The sequence below is a fragment of the Cyprinus carpio genome, chromosome B5 (assembly GCF_018340385.1).
Source record: "Cyprinus carpio isolate SPL01 chromosome B5, ASM1834038v1, whole genome shotgun sequence".
Taxonomy (NCBI): Eukaryota; Metazoa; Chordata; class Actinopteri; order Cypriniformes; family Cyprinidae; genus Cyprinus; species Cyprinus carpio.
The window spans coordinates 28,391,481-28,413,474 of record NC_056601.1 but is presented as its reverse complement, the minus strand read 5'-3'; the positions used below and the strand labels follow the sequence as shown (position 1 = coordinate 28,413,474).

General features: G+C 36.2%; 1 protein-coding gene across 7 annotated transcripts in view; it reads right to left on the bottom strand.

Annotated features, from left to right (window-relative positions):
- rgs3a (regulator of G protein signaling 3a) overlaps nucleotides 1-21,994 on the bottom strand; it is a 152,467-nt gene that overhangs the window by 18,849 nt on the left and 111,624 nt on the right. The window lies entirely within an intron of this gene.

Below are 21,994 nucleotides of genomic sequence, written 5' to 3'. Positions count from 1 at the left end.
ATGAAATGGAAGGAGCGACAGGTTTTATATATATATATATATATATATATATATATATATATATATATATATATATATATATATATATATATATATATTATTTACAGGTATCTATAAGTACACCCCTTAGCATTAATAACGTCGGTGGGCATGATACAGTTACAGTCAAGAAACTCTTTAAATGTGTAGTTCTGAATTTAGATGGGTAGTTCTGAGAACAGTTATCAGAACCCACCCATAGTCTCACAGGGGTCAGAACGGACAGCACTGGCATCACAATAAAGCAACTTATCTTAGGACCCTGAATGTGGGAAGCAGGAAACCCAGATTCCCAGAGGAGCCATTTCTGTAAACTCTGATGCCAGGAGCAAGAGCGTTTGCGTAGATTATTTATTTATTTTATTTTAATTTACACAATAGTAAAATGCTTCTTGTGTACTACTGACTTTAAAACACTTCAATCCAAGAGATTTACACAGGTTTATATAAATATCACATTATATTCACTTTGAACTACTGGATGGAAAAAAAAAACTGGTATAGTACACACACGGTGGCATGCAAAAGTTTATGCACCTCTAGTAGTTGTTATTTATTTATTTATATATTTATTTATTTATTTATTTACTTTCTTACTTAATTACTTACTATGAATAATTAAGAGAGTAAAAAAAATTAACTACTCCCCAACAAGTAGGCTATAAACATTATTAGGTCTGTTTATACTTTTAGGGTGTATTCACAGCTGTCTCAATTGGTTAGATTAAATTGAACTCAAGTTTGTTTCCCCCTTGGTGTGGATGTTTTAGGCAGGTGTGAATGCAGCAATCGTACTCAGGTACTGAACAAACAACCATACCGAGACCCAAATTAAGAGGTGGTCTTGTTCCAGTTCCAAACGGACTCTGTTACGGTTGAATGGATGAACCAATGAATGGATGATCTTAGCACACGTGTGGTTTTGTTTACAATTTCTGGTTCACTTGCAAAAAGGGCAGTGTGAAAGTGAACCACACCAAACAAAAAAACTAGCAGACTTTCCTGGTGGGAATACACCCTTAGAGTATAAAGAAAGGAAATATCCACCATGCAAGAGACTTGAGCTCTCAGATAACCTTTACCAAGGTCTCAGACATTAGCTTGTTATGTCTATAGCACTATAGCTTGTTCACAATCATTGTTAGGAAAGGCCAGCTGATGCACATTTTAAAGCTTTGTAAATACTGTACTATGACTTCTCAAAAGTCCCAACAGTCGAAAACCATCGGTTCATCTGAACAGTAATTTCCTTAGTTTGTAATGGAATTAAGAAATGGCAGTAAACTGGAATGGTGGAGGTCAAGATGAGGTCTGGAAGACCAAGAAATCTATCAGAGACAACTGCTGGTAGGATTGCTAGAAATGCATATCAAAAGTCCTGTTTGACTGAATCAAGAAGATTTAGCAGACTGTGGTGCTGCACTAAATATACATTTGTGGATGAATCAAGTGAAGAAAAGCTTTCCTGCCTCCTCACTACAAAATTCACTGTCTGAACTTAGCAAATGAACATCCAAACAGGAATATATGCTTGTACATATGTTTTTGGAGGGAAAAATGTACATAATTTCATTAAAAGATCACCTCTGCAACTGTTAAGCATAAGTTTGGATGGATAATGCTTTGGGCTTGTGTAGGAGCCAGTGACATTGGGGAATATTTTGCTGCTAGGGAAAGAATAGATCCAATTAAATAACTTGAAGCAAATATTTTGGAAGCAAACATCACAATGTCTGTAAAAAAAGCTTAAGAGGATAAGAGGATGGCTTTTACAACAGAATCCTTCTCCTAAATCCACAATGGTCTACCTCAAGACCCGCAAGTTGCCATGACTCTCAAAGTCCAATCAAGCATCACTGAAAATCTGTGGATATGCTCTCAAAAGAGCAAGACAGACTAAGAATTTACAGAATAGGGTTCTTTTGCAAGGAACAATGGGTGCAAATGCTCCAGAAAAGAATTAAAAGGCTCTTAGCTGGCTAAAAAAAAAAATATTTACAAGCTATGATACTTTCCAAAAGTGGTGTTTAAGTACTGACCATTGTAATCATTGTAATCTTGATACTGTATAATTAATAATAAAGAATTTTTTTTTTTTTTTTTTTACTTAGTGTACCTTTTGAAAACAGGGCATCTTATTGTCACTTAGCTATTCATCATAACAGAAATATAGACTAGGGGTGCAAAAACTGTTGCATACACTTACAGTATGTGTATTTTTCATAAAATATAAATAAATAAAATATAAGGATGATACAACATAATGAAGAAAAAGCATGAAATTTTTGTGAAGAAAAAATGTGGTTTGACATCTTATTATTAGCGATTACAGTAATTAAGTAATATTTGAAAACTGGATTGGACTGGATTTTATGCTTTCTTGGAAAAGAGCACAATCATATTTCAGACTGATTGGAGTAGATGGTAGCAGAATTCAATTTAGTTCATGGGTGAACTGTTCCTTTAAAGCTCTGGACTCTGTCCAAAGTAGTCGTGACTCAGAAACTAAACATCAATGTGCTTTAAAGAGAGCTGTACAGCTTTGCTTCAGGAGGATTTCCCTACAGTTTATGTACAAAATGTTGTTTTCCAATGAAAAGAGCCCACTAAAATGTCAAGTAAAAACATTAGAATGATACTGACGTAAATGCACACACACATAAAATAATGTTAGAGGAAGTCCATTAGTGTGTGACCAGCAGGCTTCTATAAAACATTCATGCGAAGCCTTCAGGTGTTTTGCAGATGTAACAATATTTAAACCTAGTGTTTCGCAACAGGATATTTATGAATTAGAATGATGTTTTCATCACTTGCCAAGTAAGGTCATGTCAATTTTTTTGTAAATATTGTTTCAAAGAAACTTTCCAGAAAACTATTCTTGCGCCATGCAGTGAGCAAGCCAAAACCAACTGTGGCAATAAATAAACAAATAACCTAAATAAGAGAGTTAGCTTAAAGAGAGAGAACAACCTTTAGAGGAACCAGAGTCAGATATCATCTGGAAAATAAATGCCAAATTTCTATCTAGATATGCAGTATCTATAGCATGTGCAATACTAGGCACATGCTAATAGAAAATAAAAAATAATTTAAAACCTTTAAGGATAATGTTTAAACAGTAAGGATAAGGCTTCATGAACTGGTTGATGTACGCTTTGTTGGGTGAAGCGCTGCTCACTCTCTGGCTAGTATAGGCTGTAGTGTCAGATTGCTATGTAAACAATTCATCACACAGTTCATGTCGCTATAACTACATTTATTTATTCCAGAGCAGGTGGGCCATATTCTTAACTATGGTGACGTGTGTGTATTGGCACACTAAAGGGTGGCCATAGTTACAGTATGTTCCAATACAGAAAACTACTGAACATCACAATTGTTCATCAACTGGACTGTTTTCACTTTTTTGGTTGCCAGGTCATTGCTTATCAGCTGCTGAGGTGCTCTGAATGCTTTTAACCTAGATCCTGCTAGAGTGTTCTGGGTGGTTGCTATGGCATTACTTAAATACCTAATAATCAATAATATGATGTTTGCAAACTTCAATAACACTTTCATACTGTTTGAGACTGTCAATAATGATGGTAATATATGAGTAATATCCTGTGTCTGTCGTCCAATACACTTGTGAAAAAGAAGTGTGCTTAGGATACTTGAAATATTAAAATTTTATTTAAAAAAAATGTACTTGCATATTACACAGTATTAATGTAAAGGCCACCAAAGTGCGCTTAAAGAGAGATGCTTCCATGACCGTTTCATTGTATATCTATTTTTCACTATAAGTAAAAACATTCTCAAGTTAAACTAACTGCATTTAATATAAATAAATAATATATGTTTTTATAATTATTATTATTACAAACAAGATGCAAAAGTTGTATAAAAACATCACATTAGGTTTGCATTTGAGTATATTCTTTTAAAGCATCGAATTTCAGTAATAGGCACTCATTTTTTAAAGCAAGTTAAAATGTACTTCTTTTTCACAAGGACAGTTAAGTCTTCAATTGTCACAAAATACTCCAAAGCATTTAATGAAGAGTCCAAAAAACAGAGTGATCCACATCAGGGCAAAAACAAAGCAACAGAAAACATATAACAGTAAAACAATAATCCAGCAACCAAAGACAAAGAAAATTGGGCTTATATGTGGATAGGTTAACAAAGGTAAATGAGACTAGATAGTCAAAGCGATGGGTGATGGGAACTGAAGTTCACAGAAATAAACAAAAATAAGAAGCGTGCCCTCTGGTGGCTATACATGGGTACACCAACTAGACAATGTGACATCACCCCCATTGACACCAGGGAGGGATGGTGGGCCAGGTCCATGTGTTGAAAGAGGTCTAGAAACAGAGGTAGGCCAGAGGGCCAGGGCGGGGCTGGCAGGGCAGGAGTCCAAGGCTGAGCCGGCAAGGCAGGAGGCCAGGGCTGGGCTGGAGGGACAGACCAGCGAGGCTCTGGCCGAACAACAACCCAGGTGGACGTCGAAGAATGAACTGATATGATGTAATTTCATACAAAATCAGGCCGAAATGAAGTTCGTTTCGGTAGTTCGAGGGAGTTTGTTTTGGCTCCTAAACACCTTTGAGATACCATTGGTCTGTGGCGATTATGCAATCAGTGGGTGTGTTATGGAACTCCTTTTTTGACGTGCAATTTTTTTCCTGGTTCAATCAGTGGAGGTCAGGCAGGAGAACATTATCTCCAAGTCACTAGCAACATAAATACACTGTGTCGAATAGCTGAGCTGGCACAAATATATCCGCACCTGTACGATCGCTCGCAGAAAGACTTTAAAGATTCAAAGAAAGAATTTAATTCATAGAAAGAAATTGCAACAAACCTTGGTGCCGATGAACCGGAGTTATGCAAAAAGAGACGTAGAGAAACATCAGATGCAAGTTTTCCAAAGCCAGAAAAGAATGACAGGAAGGAGTAAAGATAAAGGTAGCAAGTACCAAATACATGTTTCAAATAAATGTTACACCATACTGCTGCTGTTGTTGTTCTTTCAATAAGCAAATTTAAAAGGTATAAAATAAATGAAATGCCAAAAGAACATACAATAATAAACCTTTGTTTTTATCAAATCTTGACACCACATAAAATATAAAAAAGGTGTAATCATTTATCCAGTTTAAAAAAAAATTAATGAACACTACTAAAATAAAGTAACAAACAGGTTTGTGTTATTGCAATGACTCCAATATTTTTCCACATCATGCTAAAGTTTTCAGACTATGAGCTATTCACACTTAAAGAGTGATTATGGGAATAGTATGATTCTTTTGTATTGCAAACATGATACTTGACTCTGAACTGCTGCTAATCATTACTCTTTTGTCTTTAATATTCTGACCATTGGTACCCGTCTCACACCTAGATACACCATAATTTCATCATTGTTGTGTTTAGGGCATACACGCGAGCGTCACAACAAATGTTTATATTAATCTACACCCCACCTCCAGCATTGCGGAGGTGTTGGAATGTTCGAAAACAGTACCGTCCCACAGCCTTTTTGAACTTCTTTTTGCCCCCAAAGGAAGAACAACAACGAACTTCATTTGAAGTATATTGGGGCCTTTAGTAACAGTCTTGATGGCGGTAACAGGACAGGCAGACAGTTCAGCAATGGTCTCCTTGACCGTAACAGGGCAGGCAGACAGTTTAACAACAGTCTCTTTTGCCATGACCAGGCAGACTGAGAGTTCAGGAGTGGACGCCACCACCCAGAGTGGAGCTGAAGTGGCCGCCGCCACCTCGGAAGGTTCTGCAGCAGAAACCACCACCTAGAGGAACTAGAGCAGTAGTGGAATCTTGGACTGGAATGAGCTCAGGAATTAACTCGTAGACTTGAGTGGGCTCTGGAGTGAACTCACAGACCTGAGCGGGCTCTGGAGTGAACTCATATACTTGAGTGGGCTCTGGAGTGGACTCATAGACTGGAGCAGGCTCTTGAGTGGACTCTGAAGGCTCCTGGACTGGAGCGGGCTCTGGAGTGGATTCTGAGGACTCTCGGACTGGAGCGGGTTCATGAGTGGACTTTTAGGGCTCCTGGACTGAAGCGGGCTCTGAGCGTTCCTGGACTGGGCTCTGGAGTTGACTCTGAGGACTCCTAGAGTGGAGTGGATTCATGAGTGGACTCTGAGGGCTTCCGGTCTGCAGCAGGCTCTGAAATGGACTCTGAGTGTTCCCATACACGCAGAACAGCCCAGAGGCCAAAGGCAAAGATGGCTTTCTTGATTACGGCAGCAGTGAAATTGGGCAATTCTGTGTTGCCAAGACCACCAGACTCAAGACCACCAGAGTCGAGTCCTCCAGGACCACCTGACTAGAGACCACCAGAGTCAGGTCCTCCAGGTCCACCGGATTCCAGATCACCGGAGTCAGGTCCTCCAGGACTGCCGTACTAGGGTCAGACTCATTAACTAGAGTGGGTTCTGATGACAGATTCAAGGACAGGAGCGAGCTCCAGGAGAACTGGAGAGGACCTTGCTGCCCTCTTCCTTCTTGACCTTCGCTTGTGAGACTGAGACAGTGAAAATTCACTATCCACTGGAGCGGGCTCTGGCATCTCCAGAGGCACTGCATGGACTCAGACCGACATGACATTACTAAGTTGCAGTAACAGAGATAATCATTGAAACTCCAAAAGTCGACAATCTTAAGCCCCTCCATTTCCCAAGGAGGTAAGGGGTTGTCTAAGCAATCATTAAAAGAGTTGCTGACCTCGGACTCACTAAGTTCGAATCTTACCACCAAAGTCCAGAAGGTCTGAGCAAAACCTCCTACTTTCATCCCTTGTTGGTGAAGATACACCAACATCTGGTGCAGAGCCTTCTGCTCCTTCTTCGAAGCAGTAGGAAGGATATGAATGCCCATGGTCCACAATCCGATAAGCCCAGCCTAGCTGCTGGATCTGTTGAAGGCTGTTTTATTCTGTCACGGAATACTTCAAAACAAAAAGATCCAAATGCAGCATTTAATGAAGAGTCAAAAAAACTTAGTAATCCACATCAGAGCAAAAACAAAGCAACAGAAAACAAGTAACAGTAAAACAATAACCCGGCAACCAAAGACAAAGAAAACCGGGCTTATATGTGGATGAGTTAACAAGGTAAATGAGACAAAGCTGAATGTAATGAGACTAGAAATCAAAGCAAACATTGGGTGATGGGAACTGAAATCCAAAGAAATATAACTAAGAAGTGTGCCCTCTAGTGGCTATATATGGGCACACCAACTAGAAACTGTGACATTAATATGAGCTTTGTGAATGTTAAGATAAGCTGAATACTGTTGACAATGTAAAAGACCCTGAATCCCATTCTCTGGGAAAACACTGCTGGCTCATTTCCTCCTGTGCATACCACAAAACACATGCTCAAACCCATCTGTCTGAATCTCTCCCAGCATGAGCCGGGTTTGCACACTGGCCTTGAGCTAAAAATAACCTACCGACTTGGGCCGCACTGCAGAGAAAGAAAGAGAGAGAAATCAGGACAAAAAACGGAAATCTGTTAGAAAACATGTAGAGAAAGCTATATTAAAGAATTAAAGTCAATGACAGCATTAGATTATACATCAAATCCCATATGGCTAAACTGCTGATACTCTGAACAGCCAGTTGCATGAAACAGAGAGAGCTGGCATAATTCACTTTACTCATCATTATTATCATCATGAACAGTAAGTGTTTTTCCACACAACTCTGGAATCAGTGCTAGAATTAAAGTTCCTTATGGAAGTATACCTGTTTTACTCAACTTCTAACATTGTTGTTACGCTGAGGACAAAGGGATGCAAGAACTTTACTTAAATTAGCTGACATATGTGTATGTGACGTAATATAACCACAACATCTTAATTGAGTTCGATGCACCAACAGCTAAGCTGGCTCAAGCCAAAACAAATCACAACTCGACAGAAAGTAACTTTTAAAAGTAATGCATTACAATATAACAATATTACTCCATAAAAAATGAACTAATTAGTAATAATTGCAATGCTCACAGAAACACGGTGGTTGTAATGCTGATGAAGCTACATCAGTTGTATTGGCCTATAATACTCATGGGTCAAAAATACATAGGTAAGTGGATTGTGTGTGCACCTGTAAAAAAATCTGAACTCATACTGCAGTCATACATTGGCATGCATGTAATTACATACAATAGCCTGCTTTATACTTCACTAATTCTTTATGCAGGGATGTATTATTAGTTTTGCTGCTCACTCATTCCATTATGCATCCTTCTCATTCTAAACTGCAGCAGTGTCTGCTCACTTTTTCATGGTTTTGAAAAAGCATAAAGATAAAAACAATGGATAAATATACAACTGTTGGTTTAAATAGAATAAGTATGTATATTGTAACAATATGTTTGACATTTATTACAAAATATGCATATATATGTGTGTGTGTGTGTGTGTGTGTGTGTGTGTGTGTGTGTGTGTGTGTGTGTGTGTGTGTGTATACAGTACCATGCGAAAGTATTCATACCCCTTCATTTTTTTCACGTTTTGTTATGTTGCTGCCTTTTGTTAACCTACTTTAAATTACTTTTTTCTCACATCAATCTACACTCCATACACCATACTGACAAAGCAAAAAAAAAAAAAAAAAAAAAAAAAGTATTGTCACAACTTCGTACATTTATTATTATTATTATTATTATTATTTTTAAATAAGTACATTGCATAAGTATTCATACCCATAGCTAAATATTTTGCTGAAGCACCTTTACAGCCTCAAGTATTTTTTGTTTGATGCGACAAGCTTCGCTCATCAGCATTTGGCAATTATCTGCCATCCTTCTCCTCATCTCTTCACCTCTCAAGCGCTGTCAGGTTGGATGACCATGGAGCTCAACTAGAGTGACCATCAGGTTCTTGGTCACCACTCAAACCAAAGGCCAGGAGGCCAGCTCAAGGAAGAGTCCTGGTTGTTTCAAACATTTTCCATTAAGGATAACAGAGACTACATTCTTCTGTGAACCTTCAATGAAGCAGACTGCTTTTCTGAACTTTTCTCCAGATGTGTGGCTCGACACAAACCTGTTTCTGAGCTCTACGGGCAGTTATTTTGACCTCAGGGCTTGGTTTTTGCTCTGATATACATTATTTGCTGTTAGACCTTTTATTGAGACGTGCATGCCTTTCCAAATCAAACCCATTCAATTGAATTTGCCACAGGTTAACTTCACTCTAAGTGTAGTAACATCTACAAGCAATATGAATGCTCCTGAGCTAAATTTCAACTGTCCCAGATAATAGTTTTTATACTTATGCAATGGAATCATTTAAGTTTTTTATTTTTTAAAAAATTGCAAAGATGTTAAAAACCTGTTTTTGCTTTACCATTATGGTGTATGGGGTTTAGATTGATGTAGAAAAAAGTAATTTAAAGCAGTTTAATATAAGGCTGCAACATATATAGTGAAAAAAATGAAGGGGTATGAATACCTTATTATACCATATATATAACTGTATTAAAGCAGTTATGAATATATATTATATCGGCATTATATATTAAGATATATATTATAATACTGTATATATACGTCTTCTCCTATATATATATGTGGAGTACGTTTATTTTAATGTAGTTTTTGTCAGGAATTCTGCAGAGGAAACTATGCATTAAGAGCATTGAATTTGAAGATCAGGGTAAATTGAACTTACTGTATTTTGTCTTCTGGAAAATATGTAGGACTAAATGAATAAAAAGTATGATATTTTAGGCAAAATAAAAAATACATACATCTTCATTCTGTTTAAAAGTTTACACCCCTGGCTTTTAATGAATCATGTTATCCGCAGTGTGAAAAGATGGATCTCAAAATCATACACTCATTATTGGAAAGGGTTCAAATACACAAAACGATACTGGAAAACCAAATAATTTGTGGGACCTAAAGGATTTTTTTAACTGTTCAGGACAAACTTGGAACTCATGAACAACTATCAAAAAGAAAAGAAAAGAAAAGAAAAGAAAAGAAAAGAAAAGAAAAGAAAAAGAAAAAGAAAAAAATAAAAAAAACAAAAAAACAAAAAAAAAAAAACAAAAAAAAAAAAAAAAAAAAAAAGAAAAGAAAAGAAAAGAAAAGAAAAGAAAAGAAAAGAAAAGAGCTGAGGATCATCCAGGTAACAACAAGAATGAAGAGTATGTTCACTTTTGAACGGGGTCATTTTTATAAACATAACTATTATTTTCTCTTGTGGAATATCTGTAAATGACTTTTATGTGAAATATCTTATTCAGGTCAGTACTACATTAAAAATAAGCATTTTGTATGATAAAATAATTAACATTTTGCAGACTGTCTATATAACACATATTTAGGTATTTAAATGAATATCTTTGATTATGTATAGCTTTGATTATGGTATCCACTGTTTCAAAATAAAATAATTAACAATTTAAAAAAAAAAAAAAAAAAAAAAAAACATTCAAATGAAAACAGTACATTGTGCCCTATTTTTATGTTCATATACCAGAAACATTATTAATCACTGTGATAATGATCTAATTCTAGACTCTTTACCTTTTGCTTTTTTAAATAAATATATGATTCATATCTTGGTTTCACTGTTATGTTCTGTTGGGATTAGTTACACAATATTGTCATGATTTTAGTATGCTTTGAGTACAAGCGAATAGTCTAGTGCATGTATTAATCTCAAGACATTATATCCTGCATTCATGCATATATTATTAACTAATCTTGAAGAATTATAATGATGAAACTAAGACATCATTCATTTCTAAGACCACATATTCAACATAATCACAAACTTTGCATTTAGGGAAAGGGTGCAAATGGTCTGGGTTTTCAATATGTACAGTATGAGTGGCTCAGGTGTAAATAATTTCCCCAGCACATCACGAAAAACAGTAAAGTTTTCACATAGAGTGTGAATGCACAGCTGTACCAAAACAGGCAAGGGTAATAATATAATCAAGTTTAGTGGCATAATTTGAAATAAGTTTTTACATTTCACCAATAAATCACTAAGACAATTAAAAAAAAAATTATGATATATAATTTAAGATTTCATTAACTAGTTCTTGTTAGGTGCAGCCATCACAATACTGAAAATAGGTTTACCCAGGTTGGTCAGTCGAGAAGGCAAAAACCGAGAAGTGTGAAATTGGCCTACTGGTGAGCAAGTGATGAAATGCTACATTTCTCCAAATCTGTTTGACAGAATAAACAAACTCATCTATATTATGCATAAGGGAGAGTACAATTTGAGCTAATTCTCATTTTTGGGTAAACTATTCCTTTAAACACGATTAATTCTCCTATATGAAAAATAAAATAAAATATTAATAATAATAATGGGATTTATACTTCCACAGCCCAACTATTGCAATCTAAAGAGTGACTAACATCTTTTATCATTCCTTTTATCCTCCCATATAATGCCCTGACTTGCTTCTGGCTGTATTTGACAAATCTATGGGGAAACTTAATTGAAAACAGTTTTTCTTATTGCAGTTTATTGCCAGTATCCAACACAGAGATCAGCCCTGCTATTTTTTTCTGGGCAATAACAGTGTCCGCAGACTTAATTTTCCTTCACATTTTTTTTATTTATTTTTTATTAATATTATTTCCCTCCTCTCTTTGTAGCTTAAACATGGACAATGCATGTTTCTAACTGACCTCTCCTGTTTATTCTGTGTTAGTCTCTGTGAGTACTCGGGATTGAAGTTTCCTTGCATTGTGCTGGTTGTGGGTGAGACTGATGAGGATAAGAATCCTGGGTACATGACTTTGCTCCCAGGGGTTCCCGTTTCACAATGGAGAGTTACACCACTGAAGAAAGACAGGAAGAGGAAAGGCGTAGCAGAGCTAGAAATAAGAACCTGTTGTAGGAGCTAGCAGGTGTCATGTGCATTCATATACACTAAACCAAAGCACGCATACACATTTCAGACCTTCATATGCACATCTGTTAGACTCTTAAACAGCAAACGGTAGTTCATGTACTTGGTTGTGTGGTTTTTTTCGTTACATGTTTCGTTTTAAAGTTGATTTTTAAAAGTATGTGTTGGTGGTATGTAGGTTGTGATGGATATTTGTAGGTCCTGTTTGCTCTTGGTGGGACTTTTTACATGTTTCATGGTTAAGTTGGTAAGTCTCTTGGGCCCTGTTTACACCTAGCATTGAAATGCTTGTTTGTCCACTTTTAATCACTTCCAGATTGCACTCATAGTGTTTCAAAAGAAAAGAAAAAAGTCTGTGTTTAGTTTAATCCTATTTCTTTTCTTTATTTTACAAAAAAGGCACAGTTTTGTTAAATAAAAATAAATAGTTTACAGTTCTGTTTTATGATTGTATATGGATTTTTTAATATAATTTTATAGAATACCAGTAAAATTTAGATTTGCTGACGACTTATACCAGGGGTTCACAAAGTCTACATTAAAAGGTACAAATAAGATAGAATAAGATGACATGTACTTGCAAAGTTACTTATAGCAGAATGTCTGTTGCGATCATCAAAATAAAGTGTTAGCATATTGTATATTAAGCAGACATTCTGTTACAGTGTTGGGGAAAGTTACTTTTAAGAGTACAGTAATGCATTACAATATTGCATTACTCCCTAAAAAAGTAACTAATTGCGTTACTTTTATAGAAAGTAATGTTACATTACTTTTGAGTTCCATTTTAAATCTGAGCAGTTCTTCTTTTACAAATGTAAAAGCCCTTTCACAACAAAAGTGAAATGAATATGCCTTAGGCTGAAGGAAATGTAAATTCATGTCTGTACAGTAGAGGGCGCAGCTCAAACAAATTGCATGAAGAATATGACACAGGAGAAGAAAGTTCAACACTATTCAGCAATAATAAATATGAAACACAGATGTGTCATTTTTGCTTAGTATGGCTGAAGTGGATCATCAAATATCAGTAGCAAAGACATTGGCTAATAAAATGGAATTAAATACATTAATTATATTTGTCTTATTTAACATATTTAATTATTGCAGGTTTGTATAATACTTTGAGTTTGCATTTGATTGTTTTTATTCATTTTGAGGAATACTGAATCTGTTTTTGTGTAGGTGAGATGCATAAATACATGTTCATATTAGAACTACAGTAAGCACAACGCCTTTGATGCATAAATACATGTTCATATTAGAACTACTTAAAGTAATATGTCTCAGATATTTCTTTGTTATTCTCTTCTGGGCTATCATTGATGGTGTATTTTGGTCACACGGCACACACAACGCCTCTTTACTCGCTCCTGAGCCTCCCCTGTGACGTCACCCGTATATTCCTGAAGAGTAGGGGTGTGCGATATCTCGATATTTAAAATATATCGAGATATTTTTTAAACACGATATGGATTTTTGACAGTATATATCGATATATTGTTTATATTTAATTCTGATTCCGCCACTTTGCTTGTTTGTCTTCTCTGGTGCTGCTGGCTCGCCCCCCGCCTCGTTGATTTTGTTCCCCCTCCCCCTCGCGTTTGAACATGGCGTCGTCCGCAACCAGACCCTGAGGCTGCAGAAAGCAGAATAAAAAAAAGGACAACTGGCTCCATTATATGGAAATACCTCGGTTTTAAGGCGTCGGGCGCGAACAGCAGGCAGATGTCTACTGTAGGGCCCCTATGATTTTTCCGCGATGCAGAAAATGCGGACGGAATCCAGTCATAAAAACGTAATGTACAGTTTAAGGTGGAATGTCATGGAATTTGTCAAATTTTAAATGAATTAATCAAAATTAGGTCATTGCACTCACATCAAATCGCGATATGGACTAATATCTGTAAATATTAAACCGGAAGGAAAAAGTCTATTTAAATATGAAATCCTTTATGTTCTGCGTCTCCTGTGCACTTAATGTGTTGGCCGCAAAAGAAGTCTTCTTCGTTTTATTACACACACCAGAAGAAAACACGTGACGCTCACGGTGATTTCAGCGTCTGTCTTCTCACTAAATGAGATGGAACACATGAACAACATCTCCAGAACTGCACTGAGAGTCAATTTTCATAGCATCTGACCATTTGATTTCAGTAAGACTAGCGTCATCACACATTCATAGACTGTAGTATCACATACACATGTAACTGCAACGGTACTTATAGTAGAATGTCTGTGCGAGCATCCAAATATCTATTGTTAGCCGAAGTTACTGTCTAGGAATAAGCATACATTCTACTACTACTAATATTAAAATGAAAGTTACTGATTTAAGGAGTATCAGTAACATTTCTTCCATGTACATATTTTTAATAGTAAATCCCCTCTTTACCAGTAAATAATTGCATTACTTTTCAATAGAAAGATATGTTACATTACTTTTTTAGGTCTTCATTTTAAACCTGAAGCAGTTCACAGAATTTCAAAGGGAAAAAAACTTTCACATAAGGCAAAAGAAAAAAAATTATTTTTGTTTTTATGCATTTAAAATAATTACTTGCTAAAACACAAATGTAAATTCATGTCTGTAATGTAGAGGGCGACATGGATCCATATGCAAATTGCTTTATTGCAGAGACCTCGTAGTCGTACAGGAGAATGTTCAAATACCAGCAATATCAACAATTTGAAACACTGAACAAGAATCAAATTTGCTTAGTAGCAGGGCTGTAGGTAGTGGCAAATACGGAAAAGATCCATCAGCAGGGATCGGCATTGGAAATCAAAACGGGTAAATAACGCTCATTATAATTGTCTTATTTACAGCATAATCAAGATTATTGCAGTTGAGCTGTAGTAATAGTCCTATTACAAGTTTGCATTTTGATGAGCATTCATGACGTAAGGAATACTGAATCTGTTTCGTTGTGTAGGTGATGCATAAAACATATAGGGCCCTAAACTACAGTAATATTTGGCATTTTTGTTACTTACAGTTTTTGAGGGAACACAATGCCTTTGCGCTTACTCTGTCAGTCAAGACATGGGAAACAAAGTAACTGGCATTACTTATTTGAAAATGTAACTAATGATTGTATAGTAATGTGTTTGTCTGTGACGTCAGACTGTATTAATGAATGGATTTTTCTGAAGCTCAAATTGAGTGGAGCGGACCGTCGCCATCTTGGCAGCACGTCACCACGCGTCACGGCAAAAAGGCAAGAGCTGGTTGCTGAAGCCACGCCCACCTTGCTCGACAGCAGTGTCAGCAGCGGCAATCCACCTGTCACTCAAGTGGCCACACCCTTAATTATGCAGAACTTTAAGGGTTAACATAATTTAAACGGATGAGTTATAAAAAAAATCCCCCTCACAGTTGTCATGAAGGGCAAAATTACCTATATAGACCAAAATCTTTTTTTTTTCTGCTGTAAATTTGGGCATTTAAACATGGGGAGTCTATGGGATTGACCTCTAGCGGCCAGTTGTTGAATTACAGTTTTTTGGGGAAGAAGAAAAAAAAAAAAAAGTCATTGTTGTTGAATTACAGTTTAAGACAAAGAAGAAGAAGAAAAAGCCCCCAACACTGGTCTGCTAATATGTTAATGACTGCTAGTTGATATGTAGCTGCAAAGTTACTTATACTCAACAGAATGTCTAAGGGGGCCATAAAAATAATGTATTAACTTTGTTTCAATCCTCAAACATGTAAGTAACAATAATAGTGAGGCATGCACCACTATGTAATCAAAAACAATAGTGACGACAAGTGCTAAAGGTGGGAATGATAAATGTGTAAGTAAGTGTGAGTGTATTAACTGGCTTTCCTGCCATTATTGATCTCTGTTAAAACAGAACATAGCCTCTTCCTGTGTGTGTGGTGGCATCCTGTGATGAAGGATGTTTGTGAATATTGTGCTGTGTGGCTCACCATCTTGTAGACTTCCTCTATCAAGACTAAATGGGTCAAAATCCTGCAGCAACGTGTTCTTAAGTGCTCCAGCTTTTGAAACTCATTGAGACATTCATTGAAGAATCATCAACACAGCTCTGGATCCACTGTCAATGGCATTCCATTGATATAGTAGCATTCCTGTAGCTCAAATTAGGTACACCAATGTCTTTGGTATTTGTATTTCTCAAGGAAACACAGAATGCTTATTTAAAAGAATATCACAAACAATTTGTGGTAGACGGTCCAACAATAGGCCTAATGCTAAGTTTTAAGAGAAAGCTAGTGTACGAAAGCTAGACAAAACCAATCAAGCAATCAAATCAATCAATCACTTAATCATCTGGGCCACACTTTAGTTCGGGGGCCAATTCTCATTAATAAAAAAGTATTAAGTAAACTCCTAATTTATCCTAACTTAGTTATTAAAGTATTTGTTAAGTTTAGAAATGGGGTTGGATTAATTGATCTAAAATATGGTCATGCAGAATAATTATGTGCTTTAATATGAAAAGCACTATACAAATAAACAAATTGAATTGAATTAATATGTGCTTGTAAAGTACTGATAAACAGCCAATGTGCTAGTAACATGCATGCTAATAAGCAGCTAGTTAATAGTGAGAACTGGTCCCTAAACTAAAGTCTTACATGTATTTATTTATTTATTTACTTACTTAAGCTGGAGCGTTCAGGAAAAGCATACATGTGGATGCTTTCAATTGTGCTTGAAAAGCATCTGTTCAGGGTTTGGGATTTTATAACAGGAAAAGAAGGGTCAAACTCATCAAGGCCTCATGAAAGCCAAAAAGCATGTGAATAATTTGGGCTTCCTGTCAGACACACAGACACAAAGACTCCATGAATCTGAGCAGAGGTGTCTGGTGTCGTGGAGTCTCAGGGTTAAACACGCTGACCTGTAAATGGTGAATATTCAGATACAGACCATAGCCAACCAAAATGCAGAAGAAAAGAAGGAAATAAAAATTCTGTCTCTCTTATGACTTTTATATTCTATGAAATGCAAAAGGAAAAAAATCGGTAGGATGTCTACTCTTTTTATGTTCTCTGAATGTATATTAGTGTTGAAAAAATCAAATACCATGAGAAATTCATTTCTGAGAGATATTCCTTTAAAGAACAAACCTGTACGGTTTCAAAAACACCCAATAAAATCCCCCTCTTCACACTTTAAGACACAGTGCCATGCCAGCCAGAGGTTTTGAAACCATGACAACACAGTCCAATAACTTACGGTAACTGCCTGTTACACGGTGGGTTTAACTCATTTTCAAACACTTGTACTGCACCATTGACTTGCTCTACAGTGAGCTGAAGCACTGCTACTTTCAGAACAGCCACACTGGCACCAGCTCTGCTATGGCAACCACAGTGGGGTAAAACACACAGCGGCCCTGATGGGTTGCAGTGATTTAACGTCAATCACTCTTGCAGCTCTTCCAGTAATATTATGCAACAAGCAGATGAATAGCATATGGGTTCCTGTTTTTTTTTTTTTTTTTTTTTTTTTTAGTATTTTTTAAATAATGTTATGAGATTAATGCTTTAAACATAACATTCTGAACGTAGAAATATGAAATGTTAGGAAAAAATTCAATTATATCATTATGTATGAAACTATACCCACCAATAGGTGGCGGCAAGTCTTACTAAGTGAATTATAGAATCATTCATTTTACCAGTTTGTTCAAACTAATGGTTCTTTTTGTAATTGTACCTATTATTTCTGATTTTAGTGTATTAATTTTATTGGTATATAGATGTTGGGTTGTTTGAGTTTTTAATAGGCCTACTAGGTAGACATTAAAATCTTACTATAAGTTGAATTATCCACGTGAATCAATATCAGACATTTTTCGATGACACCTTTAAATAAAAGCTGGTCAGACTTCATTCATTGCAATACGTATACCTAATGCAGTTAAGGTGCAAAATGACTCATCAAAATTTGACTGTAAAAAAAGATGGACGATGCATCTCCAGTACTTTCCGCAATAGAAAAGTAAAGCCAAAACATCCCAGTATGGCAGCTGTCATATTGCAAAAATGACATAATTTGGAGCCAGAGTGTGCAGAGTAGTGATTCATTTAGAGCCGAGTCTGTGCAGTCCTGATTCACTTGGAGCCTGCACAGTAGTGATCATAAGGTGAAGCCATGTTATCAAAGCCCCGGCCAGAACTCCTGCAGTCAGACCCAATCAAAACCACACAATCTGGACACCACACCCCATTTTTATAGCATCATATAATGAACTGAAAGCAAACTGGTTAGAATGAACACGTGAACATTCATCAGCATGATAAAAACTACCTAAAATGATGGAAACCATCTTTGGGAAAAATGTATTTGAAGTGTAATTTGATTGTTTAGTTCGTTTACAAAAAGAGGGTGGGGTTTATGACCTACTGCAGTCAGCCATCAGAAATGTTTTGGCCTCACTTTATTAAGTGAAATGTGCAAATACAGAAAACATGTTTTGATGTTATTATTATTATTATTATTATTATTATTATTATTATTATTATTATTATTATTATTATAAAGATAGTATGATGTCAGTATGTTGTCACTATAACATTAATGTTATTTCTTAAACATTTCTGGACTCACAGGTTCTGCACTCTCACAGTATATGACTGCAGTTGCAGTTTAATTTCACAAAAATTTTAACTATGCTAAAGTACACTAGAATTTTAGAACAACTGACTGTATCTACCACATCTTAAGTTCAGTGTAAGATGCCAGTTTGAACACCATTTGTCTTTTACAGGCATCTGTGTCCTGCTGAGAGTGTAATTAATATTTGGTTCTCACATTTAAAACAGCTGGGTATGTAGACACATCTATCACATATCACAACCCATTCTAACTCTCAAGGCGCTAAATACAGCTGTTTGTCCAAGTGTTTTGCGTGTGTGGCTATACAGACATCAAAAGAGCCCTGTAGTGTCTTTACTGTAATGTGGCTAGAACTGTAAGCCCATTGCTTTTGCGGTAATTAAAGGTGTTTTTTAGTGTCTTTACTGTTGTGAAGGCTATGGAAATCATCTTGTGTTTTTTTTTTGTTTTTTTTTAGTTGCATAATACGTTAGTATTACTATATAGATACCTCTGAGCAATTAAGTCAACCCCATCACTAAATCTATACTATTTCTCAACAATATAAAATATAAAACAGGCAGATAAAAGTAGTCACAATTAACTTAAAACAATGCTGCATTCAAGTCTTCTGAGGCCAAACAGTAGAACTAATTGAAAGATTTTCATTTGAAATCATATCTTGCTCTCAAGCAGTCGACCTTATTTCCTGACCCACATGTGTAGTTAGATAATACTAGATATGATTAGTTAATTTATATAGTTTTAAATACTTTCAATTAAACAGTAAAATTTGAGAATAAATCAGTTCAGCTTTTTTAGCTATTTTGCTTGATAAGTATGTTCTGTGCACAGCTGACGTAGGCCACCAACAAAAAAATCTTCAAAGAAAAGCTAAATACAAGCTGATTTTGTGTCAAAGTCCCATAGATTCCCACAAGCCAGCAACAAAAGCCCAGCATAAATATCATTCAAATAAACAGGCAGAGTTCCTTAAGAGTGGATTACATATTTTTCTTTGTGCTGTAAATTTTCTCCTGTCTTGCAAAACTAATGAGCATTAAAGCATGCCAGCCATTATTAAGGTTATAGGTGCTTTGTTACAATTCATTTTGACGAGCAGCCAGAGAGAATGGCAGACCCAAACCACTGTCCCATGAAATCTCCCTTAAAATACTTTGGTATTCTGTAGGTAAATTCACACAATCATTCAATCTCCATGTCAGATTCAAGCTCTGTTCCAAAAACCTGTCTGGCCCACAACGACAGTGACCTACATACATGGGTCTGCAGACAGTCTTATGAGAAAAACAAGTGGTTCTGACTATTCCTGTTTTGTTTTTGTTTGTTTTTTTTCAATATTTTTTATTTATTGTTTTTAATTCAGGGTCCTTCCTGTTGAAATGAATGGAATTCTTTAAATGTGACCACATCTTTAGTCTTAGTGCTGTGGCAAATGTCTTTTGTTTTTATATTTATTCAACCTGTCCTGCAAGTAAAGTTTTAGTTGTAACAATATTTTACTTAAAATTACAATCATGATACTGATAATGATAGTTGTCATTTGGGAAAATTTAATCAGAATTACTGCACTTTCTCCTATAAAGATAAATCAAGAGACTGTCAACCCATACACATGGTTTTTTGTGACCTAATCTAGTTTCAAGATTTATTATGTCATTATAAACATGAACACAAACAACAAGCTTCTCTCAAATGCTAAAATATTACTAATATTATTAGGATATGTATAAAGTTATGTTAATATGTATAAGGGTTTCTCAAATTATATTTATGATTTAGTTCAAACCTTACATTTTGTTGTAATATCAATCAAAACATTAATTTTCCTAAATTAATTTAGGAAATAAATTTAATTTTACAAATATTTTTTGACACATCACAGTTATGTAATACTAGCTAGCTAAGAAACTGTTAGCAGTAAATAGCACACATTTGCATGCAAAATGCTTAACTGCTTCTTAAGTAAAGCAGCAAAGACAGATCTTTACGTATCCATCCTCAGCCTAAGAAAATGCCCCACTCTTCACCTCAGTGGCAACCCAGTGTAACTGGTTCTATATCCCAACATAACGGGACATTTAACACTTTAAAATCAAACCTTAATCTTCATGATTGCTTCATGACTCATTTAAATACTCTCCTCCCATAAATGCTGTGTCTGAAAGGGAAACTCTTACAAATACATATGCAAAAAGGTCAGTTGTAAAAATAACTGTGTCCATGCCTTTTCATCTGAAAATTGTAACTGCAAATCTTTAGCAAATCCTCACAGCAGAACAACAGTAGTTACAGCAAAAGAAAATAACACAGTTGTTACACTATTTTCAGTGCATAAAGCATCTTGATATTTAGTCCAGCCCAGTTTAATATTAGTGCGGACACCCATGTACAAATACTCAACAATGTCCACCTCCATATTCTGATGATGACTGAGTTCAGGAAGGTCTTCTGCCTCCTGAAATCCCTGCTGTTTAGTCTTTGTGATGTTAAGCTGGAGGTCGTTCAGCTCAAATCATGCTACAAAACCCATCCACCACACTCCTATCTTCTGTTTAGTCATCTGAAAACTAATGCAGGCGGCAAGATTGATGATGTCAGGGCTGCACACAAGCACTTTCACAGTAATATGTTCAGAGTCGGAAGTTATTTACTTTATTGTCCACGCATACGCATCGGAATCCAACTAAGCCCAGAGTCCTATACATTTTCACCCGGCCCTGCCTCGGTGAAACACACAACACAACCCTCAAAAAACATCCAATTACTTTTAGTAAGTGATGTTATGGTGCTCTTCCATCTTTTTCAGTAGCGATCTCACATTCTCCATGACAAAAAGATGGAAGATATGTGTAGCGGGTAGGGCGTAGGCAGCGGGAATTGCGCCTTGATTGAATCAGGTGGTGGGCGTTTGGCGTTGCTCCTTTAAATGTAGCAAGCTGGCGGTTTCTCTGATTAGTGTTTTACTATAGATTCTTGGTTCCTTGGACTCTTGGTTGGTTGTACGAGTTGATCTCGACTTGGTGTTTGTGCGGTTATTCAGTGCCGTGGTTACATCTAGCTCTGTCTTCACGAGCCCTCACCGGCTACGGATTGTGTCTGCGTGTTTCAATGAAAATGTAAGTTTTCTGCTTTTACTTATGAGCAGCGTTCCATTTTTTTCTGTAGGCATTGGTCGTAATGAACTTTCATTGATTCGTGTTCTGTCTATATTAGTCGCTGATTTAGAGTATGACCACTACAAGTTTGCCGAGTGCTGTTTGTTGTGCTGAGAATGTAAGTTCACTGGCTTCCTTTTTTTTCCCTCACGTGTTTACATCGGTGTTACGGAGCGCTTGTTTATATGTGCGTAATTGTGTTGACTCGTCATGTCTGTATTATAGATTGGCCTGGGAATGTATGAGTAGGTAAAAACCAGACATAAGGCGATTGCTACAGTATTACAACTAAA